Source organism: Pipra filicauda, unplaced genomic scaffold (genome assembly GCF_003945595.2).
Source record: "Pipra filicauda isolate LSUMZ 115617 unplaced genomic scaffold, ASM394559v2 scaffold209_size2725305_pilon, whole genome shotgun sequence".
Classification (NCBI taxonomy): Eukaryota; Metazoa; Chordata; class Aves; order Passeriformes; family Pipridae; genus Pipra; species Pipra filicauda.
In genome coordinates, this window is record NW_024104320.1 from 2387893 (window position 1) to 2400806 (window position 12914).

At 40.2% G+C, this 12914-nt stretch overlaps 1 protein-coding gene across 3 annotated transcripts in view; it reads right to left on the minus strand.

The window, feature by feature from the left end:
* The window catches only part of LOC114002884 (CD2 associated protein), an 81509-nt gene that overhangs the window by 44967 nt on the left and 23628 nt on the right, over window positions 1–12914 (minus strand). The gene's annotated exons all lie outside the window — the stretch shown is intronic.

A 12914-nucleotide genomic window follows, 5' to 3' on the forward strand; every position in this document is an offset into this window, starting at 1 on the left:
ATTTAACCTACTACCTTTTAAAATATTCTTGTAAAGCAAGCACTATTTTTTTTTCATTATTAAAGAGGAACTGCAACATTAATTAGCCTTCCTCAGAGCATAAAAACCACATTAAAATCAAACCAAGTCAAAGCAAATTCAGGAATTCCTGGTCTCCACAGCTACACGTGGTCTACTACAGCACAACCATGTAGTTCACATCAGTGCTCCAACAGCAGGAAAATGCTCAAAGATTCATTTTCAAAAGCACACATCAGGATCCTCTGACATAAACACCCACCAGCCCCACCAGCAACTTCATCCTGGGCATCATCATTATGGACATGTTAGGATCTCACAAAGGAAGTAATTTCTAAACAAGACAGTTTGGATCTCTGAAAACTCACACTAATCAATGTAAACATCAATAAACACTCCATTAATAATGTTAATAAGAGCCTGCAATTCTTACATCTCTGCTCTAACAGTTTGCTTGAAGTTTAGTGGTTGGAAAATGACACTGCCCACAGGTCTCATGTCTGAGCTACCACTACACCCAACCTGAACATTCCCAAGACTCCTATTCATTGGCTTCACAAGGAAGGTAGTTTTCTTTGGTTTTTGGTGGGTCTTAAGTCAGCCTCGCATATCCAAACTATCAGAGAGAGTCTGTGTTGTGACAATGCCAACAGAACACCCCAGGATGCTTCAGCTTGTTCTGAGATGAGGCTTTTAACAGCTGCCAGCCAGCAAAACCAAAATGAAAACCTGACATGAACTGCAGCTGGAAATTTTAATATTGTTATTATGACAGTCCACTGCAGTTCAAGGCCTTGTCAGTGTTTCCATTAGCAGCACAGATTTTATGCATTTATGACTTGGCAGTACAAGGTCAATACAGACTGTCTCTTGGCATGAAACATGTTAAACTGGGAAGTAACCACCCACTTCTTCTGTTGCAAACTACAGCACTAGTCATAAAGGTTTAAAGTTTTCATAATCTCCACTAAATGTGTGTTTTGCAACACTTAAATTTGCTGAAATCACTAAAGGCTGATATGCAAAACCGAGTATAAATTTATCTCGACAGCAAAAAAAAAAAAAGATTGGGGTGATCTTAAGGGGCTGTTGCTTTAATTGCACCTGTCACAGTTCAATGCACATGTTTACATATGAAAACCTCAAAACCATTTAGGTACAGTAACATGTGAAGCAAGAACTACTCTTTACATGCAGACAAAAATCCAACACATCTAAATTCATCCACAGCCTCATGATGCCTATTAAAATAAGCAAATATGGGAGCAGTCCTGACCTACTTTGGAAGCGAGGGAGGAGCTGCCTTCCCCCCATCAGCCACTCACCCACCCATCGCTCCAGCAGGGACAGCTGGATCCCCCCCACTCCCCTCGCCAGAAGCCAAGAGCACTCAGATCAGCGAGGCAGATACAGAAAACAGGTCAGATCGTCTGAAAGGCCACGAGTTAAAAATATGAATTCTGCTGCTGAATTATAGGGCACAGGGAAGTTCATTATCCAATGAATCTAAATCCTTAGCTAGATTCTTCAAGCATAAACATTAAGACTTGAGCTGCCCATCTCCTATTTATGTCATTATACAAAGAACAATCATCTTTTGAGTCCTTATATTAATTCCAGTGTAACATCAGCCTGTACAAAAGCAATGTGCATTTCTGTTACTGGCTGAGTACATTTTAAAGCAAGACCTCAAGAAGCAGAAAATGGTCTCAATCTCTGAAGAGGTTGAGATGAAGAATACACAGAGATAAATGTCTGAGCCTCCACATAAAATTATCTCATCTCTTCCCCATCAGAACAGCAATAAAGAACTCATGGACTGGCAAATTAGGTTCATGATTCATATTTTACCAAGCAGAAAATAAGGCACTTGGAATTGAACCTGTCATTTTAGGGGAGAGGGAGGAATTGGAAGCTTGTAGTAAATCTACAGGCAATAGTTTCATTTATACAAGACACAGCCTTGAAAACCCCATCACTGAAAAATAACACATATAAATGTGACTGTATATAAATACATATAAAAATCTGTACAGCTGCCTGCAGAAGAGAGACTGTCAGCCCCAATCTGTTCAATTGCAATGAAACACCGCAGTTCCTGGAATACAAAAATCTTCACATAACTAATTATTTAAGCCTCCGTTACCTCTCTCATTTACAGTTTTAGTTACAGCAAGACAGGCAGGCACAGGGCAGCTTTAGCTTTTACAGTGCCACTCACTCCAATGAAAGGTATCCCACATCCCTTCATTTTGCCAGTGTCTCCTTGACTAGAAAACATGATTTCTCACTCTCAGTGCAGGTACCCACAGAGGCGAAATATTTAACAAAGGCAAAGAAAGAAAGATGAGCGATGTGCATCTATTCCTCTCCCATTACTTTCCATGAACTAAAGGGACAGAGCAAGAAGGTTTATGAACCAAAACTGCTGAGAAGCTCCTGAGCTCCTTCCCTGAAGCATTCGGGAGATCAGAGCAGATTCGACCTCCCAACAGAAGAACTCGGCTGGGAGAGGTCAGAGGCTGCCACTGACTCCCTAGAGGATTAAATATTAATTCTTGAAAATAGAAACAAATCACCTTAAAAGATGAAAGCAGTTACCATGTGAAAAATGGGCAAACTCGATAACCTTTGTTTTGCAAGACAATTTACCTTCTGGACAGTTTAACACATGCCATGGGGCCTAATTTTGGGGGCCTAATTTATGGCTGAAGTAGGGACTGTCTAACAGTAAATCACTGGGTTTAAGTGCTGACCTACAATCAGGCTGAACCAACAGTAAGGCAGTATCACTCCTTGGCTTTCCTCTTCCAAAACTGAAACTGCTTCATAATCTGACTTCTGTACATCCCAGTCAAAGGCACTTCCATTCCTAACTGAAGTTGGAATAAAGTTTCCAGCTGACATGAATCTCCAGTAGTTTCCACAGGAGGTACAGACACAATGCTGTGGCAGCAACTCTTGCTGTAGCTCCTCAACACAGCACACCTCCCTCCAAGGCCATCATCTGCTGAGCATGGCTTTGGAAATCCCGCTAAATATCCCTTATGAGAGTTTTACACAGAGCTATCCCCATTTCAGTTGGAAGTTCTCACACTCTTTAAACATAAGAAAGGATGCAAAATCCTGGAAGACAAAGTTCCCAGCCATCAAGTGATGCCAGAAGACACCAATGGACTCTGTGCACAGTAGAGTTTCATAAACGGTTGGAGAAAAAAGCTGAATTATTTACATTTGCGCCTGCTGCAGATTCAAATTGCAATTTCTAACTTCCTCCCTCAAGAATAAAATATAATTAGCTACAGAAGTGACTCAAACCAGTCTCACACTTCTCCAGTTTCCAGACAGAGCCTCAGCGTTGCCTTTATTAAATCACACCCACGTCAGGTAACACGGTTTAACAAGTTACCAACATTTTTAAATGTGTTATAATCTATGCTAAATATATATCAGATAATCATCCTGTCATGCTGTGTAGGAAGAAACATCATCAATCAGGCAAGGTACAACTTCTTTCTCACAATATGTAACACATGGGGTAAAAGCAGGATCTCTGGGAAGCATAAAAAATTTACTGAGTCTCTTCAGACTTACAAACCTGAGCCACTGAATAAATGTAATACCTGAAGGTCAAGAACAGACAAACAGCTGGACTTTCCTACATAAGGAAAACTTACCTCTACAGAGGGAATGCAGAAGCAGGCTTGGAATTTCAGATCTTGATACAAATTATATAGATTATTATACATGCATATATTTTCTATATATATAAATAATTCAATTTTGTCCTGGAAAACTGGATACATACAAGCAAGTGTCAAAACAGATTGTGACATGAAGTCTTGTCAATATTTGCAAAATACAAGAGACATAAAAAGATGCAAACAAAACACCAAAGCCCAGATGCAAGAAAGGAGAGCAGTCAACTCACCACGTCTACCAGTAGCAAAGAATCCTAAATTAACAGGAGTAACTAGAGGAAACACAGACCTTAACATCAATGTTTCCCAACCATTTAATTAAGAAAAAAGTTATTTTTAAAACACGTCTAAATATAATACCTTAATAATATTTTATGGTGTTGCCATGTTCACAGCCAGATAAAAAATCTTAAAATGCTGATTGCATTTATTTTCTATTATATTTTCTTATATATATGAAAATTTAATTATATATTTTGTAATTGTTTTCTAGAATAACAGTTAATGCCCTGTCAACCACCAGCCACCAAACAGTGCTTTAGATAACGAAAGCAGGAATCACACATGGCAGAGGGTGAGGCAGAGATCCAGCTCCCTCAGCACGTGTGTTTTATCAGCTGCCCCCACACGGGAAGACAGGAAGACATTTCTTTCTCTTCTACCAGTCAAGTGCCTCTATTGCTGGTCCAGAGAAACACGGGATCCATTAACCACTACAGGTCCCCTTTGATGTTTAACTCAGAACATCTCTCATTCCTTCTCACCATCATCCTGACTTCCTGCATCTGCTCTGTCGTACTCAGCTTTCTTCTTCCCCGCATTCCTTTTCCAAGGCACCCATCTCTTTTCATTCCCTGTAAAGCCTCCAGCACTTCACTCATGGCCACAAGTTAAAACACTGACTCCTCTACGTCCCTTCACAAGTCCTGCCTAAGACACAAAATTAAATGCTTAAGAGAATGTCAAATAAGGGCTAAAAGTATAAATCTCAGAATCTCAGGGGAGATAAAAACAGGTTTAAAGTTCAAGTTTTATCAAAGATTCACACATTAACTAACATTTTTAACTGAAAATGCATCTTGCTTTCTGTTCCTCTTTTGTCAGCTCTGTCACAGGGCCCACTGCCGTAACACCAAGTCCAAAGCTAACAAACTCACATATATACACCAAAATATTATTTTCAGCAGGTGAAAAGCATCCAAAAAGCTTGTTAAGCCAAGAAAATAATTATCACATTAAACTTTCATATCAGCTCATAATATTGGATAAACCCAGTGTTCAAGGAAGGAAAACATACACTCAAAAATAAATTTAATACTGAAAACACTACAGTAGATTAGTAGTGATTTGGACAAGTCATCCAAAATGATGACCCATCTTAAAAAAAAAAGATTCATAAGTAGTGCAAATGTTAGGAGATGACAGTCCAGAAGAGCTACTCTCATGCAGGTTTATTGTCAAATTCACATGTAGATTACTTCATTTCACCTCATAAAAAAAGCAAAATGACAGATTTAATATTAACTGTGTTGGGTTGTACAGACATAAAGCAAAGTACTAAAATTACAGGCTGGAATGCACTCCCAGAGCCTCCCGGAATGTAGCAAACATTACACGTTACAGTACCTGGAAAACTGATCTTTTTGGTATTATTCCATATGCTAATTCCAGAGTGCAAATTTATGGCCATATTTTAGAGTTCTGGACACAGGGAAGGTATAAACTTAAAAGTGAGTTTCCTGCACCTGTCCAGTCAATTATTATTGGCTGAGACACCAACAAAGCTTTGTGCAGTTTACTCAACAATGGTTGCAAATGATGGAGCACACCCTGTTTGGAAGCCTCAAGCCAGGGAATGGTTGCCTTTCTCCCTTGCTGGGAGAGGAAGTTATAAGATTATACATAAATCAAGCGTAACAACTAAATAAGGAAGGACAAAAGAGCAGACTGCTTCATGTGACTACAGGAATAAGTACATGTACAAACCTGTTGCCCCTGCCATACAAACACTGCACCCAATCGGAGCAGCTCGGAGATTATCCAGGAGTGTGCAGTTACCACAGAGCAACATCACAACCTGATCTGGCATTCAGAAAAGCAAGAGGCACGTGTACAGTCACGAAACTTTGATTACTCAAATGAGAGAGAATAATTAGCATATTAAGTGGTATTCACACCAGTCATTAATCACGCTTTATATCCTGCTGTACTTTGGAACAGCACCTTAAGTTCTCTTCCATATCATGTCACTAAGTCAAAATTTAGATGCTCTTTCCATTTCTCCCATGCTCTTGACAACACAGTATTTTCAAATATAGAATATACAAATATATGTTAAAATACTAAGTACTACAAGAAGCACCTGTGTTTTCCTCATTCTGTGTTCACATTCAGCCATTGAAGAATTCACGATGCTACAGATTTTTACTCTTACAGTGAAAAAACAGTTTGCAAATCCAAACTGAAATCTCCTCGATAGATGATTTTTTAAAATTTCTTAAAGCACAGCTGCTCATCTAGAACAGGGGAAGGGCCATACAATTTCAACAAATTTTCTGCAGTTAAATAGTTCACTTTTGAGGAAAGCATCTGTGACATTTCACATCTAATAGGCCATCAAGATAAATAACTCAAACAGTCACATCACTTTCATGATCTCTTTCTAAACAACATACCCATATTGCCTTGGAATATGAAATAATTCACACATCCCCAACCAACACGGGAATAAAATTCCTATGTGGACATAGTGAAAATATGAAAAGACAACCTGGCACACAAGTGCCCACAAGTGGCTGTGCTGGCAGAGCTGTGTCAGCAACAGTGAAGTCTGAGACCATCTGCAAACTCAAACTATCATCAAGACTTCTCCTCTTCATGCCACATACAGTCACTTCACAGAGGGACCTCAGAGGGTAAGGGCCTGACTGGTATGAACCCAAGCAGTCAATCCAGAGACTCATCTGGAAAAGTCACAGGAATAACAATAATCCATGATGAGCTCTGCACCCCAGCAACAACTCATATGTGACTGTATGCCTGTAGATCAGTGCCATTGGATGTATCTGCCAAGGTTTTCAGATGCTGGGATTTTTTTAACTATTATTTTTAGAAACAGTAGTTTCCCCACCATAAGCAAGGCTCACCCAAGCCATTTACCTTGACATTCCAGTTGGAAAACAACTGTTTCCTTGTTTATTCAGGCCAAAACAGCTGGCTAGCAGAGACCCTTCTCTCACCCCACAAGCAGGAGCAGCTCAGGCAAACCCAGAAGGCACCTCCTGATATGACACTCTCCTCTAGTGGCCCTATTTTCTCCAAAAGTCAGAAGAAAAATCAGCAGGAGCAATGGGTGGCACCAGAGTATTGGCAACAGGTCTCAAAGCACCAGCCTGAACACTCAGCTTCGCTCCTCGCCAGGAGACAAAGAGCCACCTTATATCCAGTGCTTCTCTCATATATTCAGCACTGAAATCGAAATTACTTAATATGGCTTTCAATCTTGCATGTAATCTTTGTTTCAGAAAAACAAGAACTGCCAGCTTCGAAGCAAACATCGCCCTGTCACAGGCTCTGCCTGCTCTGCCTGAGAAGGCAACAACACCTCCGAGCTCCTCAGTGTCACCTCCCTGCACGATGCACCGCAGTGACAGTCTCCTCAAAACAATAATAAAGCAAAGGGAAAGGCTGTATAAACTGAAATATCATTTGAGCAATAGGACTGATAAATTGCTGCATATCTTATTTTCTCCAAGTCTTACCCAGATGCAAAGAATTCAGACAGAATACTTAAAGGAGCAAACACTAAAATGCTGGAAACAGGTATTTTAATCTATTCCTTAAACACATTAGATGCATACTATTTAACCTATATGCATTGTTTAAAAGTTATTAATCTGCTTTTTGAATTAATGCTACTATACTTTTTAACTGCACCCAGGTTAGAATTAACTTAGAACAGAGAGTCTGCCTTGTCCATGATCTGGATTCCATGATTCCTGTTTAGAGTTCTGGGCGAGGTCAATTTACTATTTTTGAAAAGGAATTACGGAAGACGCTACGCCTGAAGGAGCTTTAAGCCAAAACTTGTCTCCCTGGTTCACAGCCCAGTGTTTAACAGCATCCCACCACTGAGAACATAGGACAGAGGCAGCAAAGACAGGCTTAAGAAGGTAAGGCAGCTGTGCTAATACTCTGAAGTGCTGGTCTAGGGGTGATGTTAAGGGAAGGAAAGGGGCCTGGGCTGTTTCATTTACACAAACACATAGACCAGGAAGTTGAACAGAAAGAATCATCTAAAAACAAATCATCCTCTGAAAAAGGAATTCTTCATGCAAACATCATAGCTGTCTGGTGTTTTAAGTATCTCGATGCACTAGGGAAGGGCAGATAAGCTAAACCAAGCCCGAGTAGTTTTATTACACAAAGAACTCTAAGACCAAGAATTTACATTATATATTAAAACAAAACCTAAAAATCATACTGCAACCACAACTTTTAAATTCGTGCTGTTCACATTCACTACTCCGAAACACGAAATCCGTTTACAACATTTGATGTTAAGAACATACGGAAAATAAAGCGAAGCTTACCACCTCCAAGGACATATTTGCTCGAACACACCCAGTGTTGCAGGGCTTTTTTTTTTTTTTTTTATTTAGGGGGAGGAAGAAAAATGTCACAGCGAGCAAAGTTCACGTGTTAACCTGGAAAGGATCCAGGCTCGGCACTAGAGCGGGAGCAGCTGCACACACCTGTGCAGGCAGGAAGCTCTCCCCGTTCCAGCTCTGTCGCCGAGCAGGCGGCCGAGGGGCTGCATGTCCCAAACACGCTCGGAGAAGTGTCCAGCTTGTTCACCAGAATGTCCCCAAAGCCTGCTGGCAAACTTCACTGATGAGAGCTACTAATTAATCCACCCGCTGCTCCTCCCTCGTCCGAGTTACTGCCTTCAGCTTATGATCGAACTGGTTTTACTACCGTGAAAAGCATATTACTCACAATAGAGCTGGTTATAAAACTGAGATAGCGATAAACGAAATAAAACAAGGAACTTCAGTCCTTAAAAAGCCTCTCAACCATGAAGGAACAAAAATCTTCAAAAATGAGCAGAAGGAAAAACACCAAATCATCACTTTCACCTTATCAACACAACGGGTGGCTGGAAGTGACAAAGTGAGTGAACAGAGCTACTCAAAATAAATAAATAAACAAAAATAAACAAATTGTCAAAAAAGATGCAAAAAAAAAAAAAAAAGTTAAGATTCATTGCCCGAAGAAAGAGGGAGATCTGGGCAACTTCCTGAAGAAGGCGAGTCCTGGACTCCTGATCTTTACTTTCAGAGAACTGTTCCTGTATATTATATATATATAAATCTACAAACAGGAACGAAGCCCAACCGAAATCCAAAAAGCCTTCCACATTCCACACACCTTAGCATATCCAAAAACCTCACACATGCCAACTAACAGCATTATTGCACTGCAGGTGAATGAACGTGTGCACGTTTTACACTGTGATGGATTTTAGAACGGAAAAGCCACTCTCAAAGAAAACAATAAAAGTCTGCTAGGTTTCCACTGCTAATTCCTTTCAGGAATTTATGAAGTTGTTTATTTTAAATTGCCCATACAGGAAGAAGCAGAAAAATGGTAATAACAATGTCAGAAACAAGAACTCTAATTCCAGTATTCCAACCCCACTCAGAACGGATATTCACACAGTTCAAACAGGAATCTCAAACCAGGTTTTGTTAAAAACATTGGAAATGTACAAACTCCAAAACCTGGCACTGCAATACAGGCAGAAAATCTTTAAAAAGCCCTAGTACTGAAAAGTGAATTCAAGGAAATGAGCTTCACAAATATGCAGTGTAATTGCTCGTACTTTTTTTTTTTTTTTTTTTAACCTACTTGTTTTCAACTATAAAGCTCTGGTTTCAGGACTGCTCTGGACATCCCACCCACTGATTTGCCTCCCTGCCTTTACATCTCTTCCACTCCCCATCCAATGCAGTGACACTGCCACACTAATACCCAAGTATGTTTTGGAGGCTTTATGGGATTCCCCTCAGCTAAGTCTGTTTATTCTCTTTCTTTTAAAGCAAAATTATGCAAGTGGAAGTCAGCACCAAGAACTGCACCTTCTGGGACAGACTGTCTCAGACCTCTGGTTAACCGGTCAAGTGATGAGCTCATGGAAAATGCCGAGGACCCAGCTGGCACTGGCAACCAGGCACCACCAAGCTCTCACCCTTCTTCAGGATCTCACTATCAATAGGCAAAACGCTTGGGTAGGATCCAGTAAAACCCAACCAAAAAGTTACCAGAAGATGATACAAAGTACCAAGCATCAGCATTACATCAGTATCCACAAGAAGCATCCATACATTCCCTTCTGCACTGGAGTATTTGAAAGTTGAACAGTGCTTACCTCACCGACTGTACAACAAAATAACCCATTTAAAAACACAGCTTCAGCTTCCTTTTCTGCAATTCTGACAGCAAAGACTCAATTGCTACCACTACATGAAACATAAACCTGCTACCACCACGTAAAATTACTTTGCAGTGTTTTGAAGACTTGAGGGGAAAAAAAAAAAAAGACAATCAAAAAGAAAGGAAGACATAATCGAAAAGCTATTTCCCACTTTAACAACTCCAACTGAAGTTGACAGACTCAGTCATACTTCAAACAGAAGAGACACATTTGTCTAAGAACACAAAAGTCAAAGCATGAGGAGTGGTTTAAAATGTCAGTAAATCCAGTATATGAGCAGAGCCCAGCAGGAGAGAACAGAAGGGACTGACCTGCTTTAGCAGTCACGATACAGTCCGAATCTGGGGCATCCAACATATCCAGGCAGCATGGAGCGATAATCCTCCTGTCGGCATTTTGCTTGTCCTTCAAACAGCCAAGAGCCAACCTTGTGCTGCCTGACAGCCAAGGCCAGTTGCAGCTGGCACCAAGGCAACAAGCACCTTTCCTGCCCTCAGACATGATGGAGAAGAGACAAACTAACAAAGCTAGCAAAACCAAACTAGATGGAATTAGACCCTCTCCCCAGTTCTCCTGCAGTTGATGGAAATCAAAGGCTTTTATTTCTTTCAAATAAAAACTTATCTTCTGTAATAACATCTAGCATCCAGACAGGTCCATGTGCACCCAGTTTAGTCTGCCATATTTATTATGTTTTTAAATATTTTATACATGAACACAAATCTAGTGGATAGCACACGCACTTTCAGCTTCCACTGTTAATCTTTCTCAGATAAGCACAGATTACAATTTACCATCCAAATTCTGTGTGGAGAGGTTATATGTTGGCTTCAGTTCAATTCTTAACAAACCTATATATATATATATATAGCACCAAAAAACCACCACATATTTAACCATGCAATGGATTCAGTCCAGATCCCCATTTAATGCATGAAATTACACTCATAAAGGGAGAATAAGATTATCCTTTCAGGAAGTAATAAATACTCAAGTACAGCCCCAGAATTTTGCAATCCAACTTGTAAAACTTGTTGCAACCCTCAGTCCTGTCCATAGCAAATGTGCCCTCTCTGGTTACATTTCTGCTGACCTGGGAGATCTACCCCATACACCCAAAGTTCCCCCTCAGTCCTCCTGGCCTGGTTGTCCTTCCAGCTCTTTCCTTCTCACTACGCCCTTCAGACCTTTACCCTCCTTTCCCTTCCGTGTGGGTCACGAGAAGTTGGCAATATTTGTCCTTCTTTGGCATCCTTATTGTTATTACCCCTCCCAGTTGTGGTGGTGGTAAGCTACTGGGCACCGAAGCAAACAAGTAAATCCATTTCTTAAGGGACCTTCCTCATTCACAAGGCCAAAGTACAACTCTGCTTCTTGCAATGTCCCTCCTGCATTTCACCCACATCTTGAGGGTGTTAACATCACACTAGGCCAAGCTGGGGCATTTGAGTTTAGTTGGTGAGGCCTGGTACTTGCAGCAGTCTGGTCATAGTAGCATTTCATAGATTCTGCAGTATGATCCAACAACCTACTACAGCAACAAATGAGAACAGTTCTGGATGAGAAAGAAAAAAACCCCCACTTTTCTGCAACCGTCTTCCCAGAAACAGTCTCTCAAACTATCTCTACCTGTAAAATAACTTTTAAGAAACTATAATCAAACTGACCTTGAAGAAAACCCATGACTTTCACTTCCCTAACAATTAATGCTTTCCCATCATCTCATCACTGCACAACAGTTTTGCACTCTAAATAGACCATCTTAGAAGAAAAAGTTCCCAGGATCAGCCTCATAACTGCACTCAACTCCAGCACTAAAAAGGAAAGTTACCCCTATTGTTGTGAAACAAAAGTGATAATTTTCTTCTGCACAACTTCCTTTCCACTTCTCCAAACCCCTACGTCTTCTAGAAAACTATCTGTCCCCTGTAATTCAGGATATCCAGCCATGCCATGCACATACGGAACAGCCGTAGGGTTAAAAATACCTGCAGCTGAGATACCAACATGGAAATCATTTTAAACAAAATTTATAAAAGCCACAGCTGCAGAAGGGCAAGAAAACACCCAACAAGTTTGGTAGTTAACATGGGAACACATCACATCCAACCTCTCTTTGCTGTCCAGCAGACAGTGTTGATGACACAAGTACCAGAGAAGAGCCATGTCTGAGGCTTTTTTCCTATAGAGCACTTGAGTGCTAATTAACCTCATCAACAGAGTAATCATCAAAACACCACTTAGGGTCAGGTACTATTTACACAGGACTCAAAACCCAAAATGGACTTTGAACTAAACTACCAACAATTTGAAAATATTAGAGAAGTGAAAGGTATCCATACAAACTTGTCCTTGGTAAAGACCGTCTCTGAGAATAACTGGATTATTCCCATCAGTTTTAAAAGGAAAATACTTAAAACTCTCTGCAGTTGATCAAATATAAGTAATTCTGCTTTTTCAGAAAGATGAACAGAAAAACTGTAACATTTAAAGTAAATATGTGTAAAGTTTATAGCACTGGATAACCTTCCTCTCAGGTTTAACAATATGAAAGTATCGCACTAAGATACATTAGATAGTTCTGGTTTGCAAAGAATTAATTTCACTTCAAAAGATGCAGGAATATGTAAATTCACTTGGACTGTACAGAAGTGTTACACCAAGGAAGCCTTGCAAGTTACTAAAAATGTCAGAAAGGA